Source organism: Octopus bimaculoides, chromosome 1 (genome assembly GCF_046866305.1).
Source record: "Octopus bimaculoides isolate indiv1 chromosome 1, ASM4686630v1, whole genome shotgun sequence".
Lineage (NCBI taxonomy): Eukaryota > Metazoa > Mollusca > Cephalopoda > Octopoda > Octopodidae > Octopus > Octopus bimaculoides.
In genome coordinates this window covers 176,404,861-176,412,360 of record NC_142928.1, presented here as the reverse complement: position 1 = coordinate 176,412,360, position 7,500 = coordinate 176,404,861, and positions in this window count along the sequence as shown.

The following is a 7,500-nucleotide window of genomic DNA, read 5'->3' as shown; positions in this document are numbered from 1 at the left end:
CCGCAGTTGAACAGGATTACTTACTTCACAGTTTTTGAGAATAATAGCAAAAAGACATCTTAAAGTCTTAGGAGGTTTGATTTTGAAGCTTCCTATTGCTGATTATTTGCAAGCAAACGTAACTTGAAACACTCATCGCGATATGTTCTACAAATCTCACCATCAATTTGTTTCAAACTTTCTCATGAAGTTGGTCCTCTCTCTACATGAAGAAGCATTCTGAAATCAAACCATCCATTTTGGTTAGGATGTACAGTATATAATCTACCAATTGTTCTTCCAAACTTAATACCAGAATGACCTTGAACCTTTGTACGTATTTTGTGTCTGTTCCATTTATTGTTACTCTACATGTAATATGAAAGAGAGAGAGAGAAAGGTAGAAAGGAAGAGAGAGAAAGAAAGATAGAAAAGGAAATAGACAGACAGAGAAGAAAGAAAATCATAGAGAGAGGGTGTCTGGGTTTAGTTTAACTTTGCCGGGCAAACGAAAAGACAGAATCTCTTTGAAGTAGAATGACAGAGTTTTAGTTTTAATTTGCAGGACAAACAGACAGAACCTCTTTGAAATAGCATGGCAGAGAGACAGGCAGGCAGAGAGACAGGTAGGCAGACAGACAGAAAATATAAAGGTGGGGGAGTATAGAGGAGACATAGAAAGAAAATCATAGAGAGATGGTATCTGGTTTAAGTTTCACTTTGTGGGACGAACAGACTAACAGACAAACAGAGAGAATTACTCTTTTATATATATAGATACAAGATATATATATTTATTTGTTTATATATAAACACCAATAAGTAAAAAAAAACATAAAACATACACGTGTTTCAGTAAAATGATTATCATTATTACTCAAGGTAATTGACCAGAATACGTAATACAATCGCCTCCATTCCTCGGTATTCTCGGGGGAAAGTTCAAAATTGAATGGGATATATGTCCAAATATATTCCAGCTATGCAAATTACCTTTAAAATCACTGATTGGTGAAACTGTGAAGAAGTAGAAAGTTGTTTAGGGATGACTTATCAAAGGTTAATGAGAGTGGGGGAAGATTTAGCCACACATTGGCTTTGAACATATTCAGGCGGAGACGCACACTCTCACATACCCGCACAGCATACATATATATGCAATAGAGTGGTGTGAGTTGAATAAACAAACCCGAGGCGACGGAGCAAAATGATAACAACAGTGGCAACATTAATACAGCACACACAATCAGAAAATGAAGCGAAATAATAGGACAGACGATTCTAGTTTTTCAATTCGAATAAACATTAAAGAATCTAGCAACAGGACTTCCGGGCAAACAACTCTTTGTTCTCCTTTTTTCTTGTTATTTTGTCACTTTGTTGTATACCATTAGTTATCATGCAACTATTTACATGACCGTTCACAAACACACAGACACACACACACACACACACACACACGCCCACCGAAGTGCTTGCTTTTAATTACTCTATCTATAAAGATGTCACGTAAATCACACATAATTTTAGCGTTCGAAAAACCACAATGTGACCGTGTATGAATGAGTATGTGCTTGTGTGTGTGCATGTGTACATATATATGCATATATATATACACACATAGATACACATATAGAAAAATACGCGCACTCACACATACACACTCACACACACACATATACACACGGGTACACACACAAAATTGTAGGAACATCTTCATATGACACCCTAGATAGATAGATAGATACATACATACATACATACATACATACATACATTACATACAGTGACTGGTCAATTGGTTGATCGATCGATTGATTGATGATTGATTGATTGATTAATTGACTGATTGATTGATTGATTGATAAGCATGCGGATAGCTAGATAGAGTGTTTTATTTTATGAACATAAATTTGGAGTTAGACAAAACCAGATTAGCATATACAGACATCATATTTCGAATACTATTCGAAATACATTTCATTATATATTCTTGTACCAAATATAACCCTTTGTACTATAGGCACAAGGCCTGCAATTTGGTGAGAGGGGACGAGATGATTACATCGACCATAGTTTTTCACTAGTACCTAATTTAGGATGACAGTCGACCTCAGTGGAATGTGAACTCAGAATGCAGCGACGGGCGAAATACCGCTAAGCATTTCGTCCAGCATGCTAACGATTCTGCCAGCTCACCAGCTTTTTTTATCAACGCAAAATCAAGGTTGCATCATGAGCAGCGAAAGGTTACGATTCTCAGTTATTCTCTTTTAAGGAGTAAATCTCTTTAAGCACAGTGCTCAAGAAATTCCGCATTTAATATAACTATATAACGATAATTTTTTTCTAAAATGTAATGGTGTATTTGAGAAATATTCAATGGTTATATGTATGTATATATTTATTTATTTATTTTTAGATAGATAGATAGATAGATAGATAGATAGATAGATAGATAGATAGATAGATAGATAGATAGATTTGTATGTATATGAATGTATGTATACATATTTCTATATGCGCGGGTTACGTATATTTGTAAATCTGGCAAGCAAATGGAAGGAGAACGGAGGAAGGGAAGATGAGGAAGGGGGGAAAGAGGGGAATGGGGAAGACCGAGAAGAACAAGAGGACGGTGAGAAGGAGGAGAAGGAGGAGGGGGAGAGAAGAAGAAGAAGAAGAAAAAGAAGAAGAAGAAAAAGAAGAAGAAGAAGAAGAAGAAGAAGAAGAAGAAGAAGAAGAAGAAGAAGAAGAAGAAGAAGAAGAAGAAGAAGAAGAAGAAGAAGAAGAATATAAAAACATATCCACATATCCAGTGTTTTGTTTTTTTATGTTAATCATATCCAGCTTATGCCTGTCGCTTTGTAAAAACTTAGACCACATATCATAACAGGCGTTAAACAAACAGCTACCGAAGAAACTGTGTACACAACACACTTGTCGGACTCTCGCTTGTCAAAAAGGCATTCAATTGTTTTTTCTCTTTTTTCTTTTGCTCTTATTTTGATTATTCTCTTTTTTTGCCTTACACCCTTGATTGTTCATATTTGTTATTTGCTGATGTTTCCTTTTTTCCTCCCTTATTGTATTTTAGTTTTGTTTCGTCATAGGATCAAACCAGATTCTTACATCTAGAGACTTATTAGCTTTACATTGTAATGAATTCCAGCTGACATTGTCAACCAACAAGAGGCTATGGATCGTCAGGATTGCCTTCCATGTAACACGAGAGACGGTATTAAGAATTAATGTAAATAGATCTCATTGATATTTTGTTTTCATCCCGTTCTTCTGCATTAACTGATTGTATGTATATATTTATAAAACAGCATCCATTTGCTTAGGCATCATATACGTGCGGACGTATAAACATATGTAGTATATATGTATATATATATATATATATATATATATATATATATATATATATATATATATATATATATATATATATATATATATATATATATATATATATATACGTATATGTGTGTGTGTGTGGTACACAAATCAAACAGACACACTAACACACACACAAACGCACACCACACACGCACACACATCTATATATGCGTATATACATATCTATAGTGTATGTGTGCGTGTGTATGTGTGCGTGTGTTTGTATCTATGTGTATCTGTATGTAAATGCATGTTTGTGTGTGTGTATATCTGTCTGTGTTTGTGTGGGCACGTGTGTGTAAATGTTTAACCGCCTCCATTACTAAAGAGATAAAAAATATTCGCTTCACTTTCACAGTATATCTGGAGATTGAAGGAAACTACAACTGACAATGATTCAATAAGCTGGTCTGTAGTGGAATGTGTATCAATTTACGCTAAAAGGTCACGAAAAAAAGACACCACCCTTCGACATGTTAAACAGTAAAGGAAATGTATTGAGGAAAAAAATTAGAATAACAAACTTCATTTAATGTATCCTTGCAACCTGCGAACAGGTTACATATCCTATATGTGAATGTCAGCGGTTAGCTTTGAAGTATATCTAACGTAAAAAAAGAAAACTGTTCGGAGCTCTCAAAGCTGCCTGAGAATGACAAATAATTATTTAACAGGATTGGAGGAACAGATATTAAACTTGGCGCACATAATGAATTAAAATTCCAACAATTAAAATCTCAACTATCTTTGTGCTGTCTCCCTTGGAGATTCGGATTGTGTTAATAACATTGAGATCATGCATCAATGTCTCTTCAGCACATGATTTATTCCATTGCTCTCAATGAAAATCTGTTGATATTTTAGGTAATGTATAGGAATTTTGTATGCTAATGCCTTTACCAGGGGCAGTTGCAACATGAGTATGTAAGAAAAAATACATGTATATATAAATGGGTAACAGTAAGGGACAGGTGCCAAGCCATTACAGCCGTTTGCAACGACTCCTTTAATTGATTTATGGAAACATTGCATCTTTGTAAAGAAACCGTTTACGACATATGAATTCATGGACTTCATAATAAAGGACATTCAGAATGATATAACATAGTTTAAAATCCATGTGCCTTTCTGTTACTCATATTTTATTCACCTCTCGGACTCTGCCATTCGTAAATACTATGGACATTATATTTAATATAAAGTACATGTCTGAATAGCTAAGAGCGGATTTTTTTTACTCAGCTGAGTCTAACTGTCTACATACACAGCAATAGTATCATTCGGCCGGTATTTACGTATCGAGTTTGATATCTAATTAATATTCTTGTGGGTGTGTATTATTCCAATCTAGCGAAGAGCCTCAATTTAACTAATTCAAATGAATTTTAATTGTGTATATACATATATATATATATATATATATATATATATATATATATACATTATAATTATATACATAATTTTAATAAGGGATTGGCTTGCGCCTCACCATGCACTGGAAAATAGACGTCAAAAGACTCTATTGCCATCATAAATTCTCCGAGAAAAACACAAGCCAAGCCCTTATTATAATTATGTATATAATTATAAAATATTTATATTAATTTACCTACGAGCTTTTATTTCCGTGCTGACCACATGGTAAAAATCATTTATGATTTTAACCTTATTATTATTATTATTATTATTATTATTATTATTATTATTATTATTATTATTATTATTATTATATACATTTATATATGGGACGTCAGCACCTTTCTCGGTTCTGATTTAAATTATGTGAAAGGTGCTGAACTAAATATACAGTGTCACAACTGACAAAGTAATACACGGGCCAACGCAGGAACGTCTTGATGGTTACGAGACAAAATCAACAGCGCTCTTACTTTTAAAAACATTTGATGGAAGCATTAATATAAATATATTCCTCAGCACACACTGACAAAGTATGGGACGTGTAGGTGACGACTTTTGACCACATGTTTATTTCTTCAATCAAGGATGACATGGAATGGGGTAAGTAACAATATCAACATAAAAAAAGCTTATCATCCTATTCATAGTAACAATAATGTCTTATTTGTTAGAATTATTATTACATTCATAATTTTTCAAAGGCAATTATGGAGCTAGGAAGGACGCCTAGATTTTATGACTAAATATGTTGTCTAATTTACTCGTGTTCTCGATTCAAATCCTATCACAGCTAATATTGTCTTTCACATCTTGGGGTATGGATTAACTTAACCCTGTTACGTAATGGCTTCAATACTGCTACCAAAACTCTTTTGCACTTTAGTGGCTTACTGCCAATAGAAGAAATCTAAAATCGAGTCAGTGTTATAACATTTATATAAGAGTTATGAAGACATTTGGAATTACTTCTACTGGGAATCGAACAACGCATCGCGTGTCCATCGATTAATGAGCTTCATTATTTCTGGGATAAAACGCCAAGTAGCTTAAAAGTAGCTTAAAAGAATTTGTCTTCCAGACAGTTTACTGAACAGAAACTGAAAATGAAATGATGAATAGCGAAACTTGCAAAATATACAAATTTACTAGCAATTAAGATAGAAAATCACTCACCGTAATGTCACGGTCTTAAGTTTCCAAGAAAATCAATGAACAATTTATTGAGAAGATATAAGAATTAATTTTCTAACCTCTCACTAGTCATGTGTCATTGATGTAGGTATTTCATAGCTTCGTCAGTTTAGAGAATTAAAACAATTAATTTGTTAGAGATGGAAATATTGATGCATTAATAAATATCGTAAGATAGACAAAGAATTATTTAAGAACATAGACAGTGAGATTTTTTTCTCTCTCTCTCTCTCTCTCTCTCTCTCTCTCTCTCTCTCCCTCTCTCACTTTCTCACTCTCTCTTTCTCCCTTTCTTTCTCGCTCACTGACTCATATGTGTATGTGCATATGTATGTATGTCTATATATATATATATATATATATATATATATATATATATATATATATATATATATATATATATATAAGCAATGTTAAATCTCTGAACGAGGTATTAACAGTATCTGCACGATAAAGTGAAGTATATTTGCCACTTAAATGTGGCTGACCCCGAGGGATGGATGTTACTGTTGCTTTTAGCCCCAGGAGGACATCTCCTCCAGCTGGCTATCGACACACATCTGTGTCCTGTCTGTATTTGCCAAGGGAAGTTATCTTTCCCATCTTGATCTACGATACGTACATACTCGAGTTTCAGGGTTATTTCCCTTCTTCAGCGTACGACAATCGCCGACCTTCGATGCAAAAGACATCCCTTGGCAAATATATATAACTTATTCCAGTGAAATTATTCACTGATATCGAATATATATATATATATATATAATTGTAAGAGCGCTACTGAATGGTTACAACACCAGTCTGCTAGAAATAGACCTCAAATGGTCTACGAAACACTCAGATTATTACTCCTCTTCACAAGGTTGTAAGCGAGGAAAATAGACAGTGAGGATTTATAATATTATTTTATAAATGCTTGCTTTCTATTTTCATCGCTTACAGCCTTGTGTATAGGAGTAATAATCTAAGTGGTTCATAGACCATTTGAGGTCTATTTCTAGCAGACTAGTTTTGTAACCATTCAGTACCCTTATTATAATTTTAATATAAATAAAACATTAGAGTATTTTTAATATGCTGGCCACTGATAAATCATTAAATAATGATTTTATCCTAATTACGTATATATATATATATATATATATATATATATATATATATATATATATATATATATATATATATATAATTCTTTTTTTATTTGTTTCAGTCATTTGACTGCAGCCATGATGGAGCACCGCCTTCAGTTGAGTAAATCGACCCTAGGACTTATTCTTTGTAAGCCTAGGATTTATTCTATCGATTCTTTCGTGAACTGCTAGGTTACGGGGTCATAAACACACCTACGTCGGTTGTCAAGTGATATTGGGAGGGGGACAAACACAGATACACAAACATATACATACATGCATATATATATATATATATATATATATATATATATATATATATATATATATATATATATTACAAATTAAAGGCTATCTGTTGGAGTCTCAGCTTTTT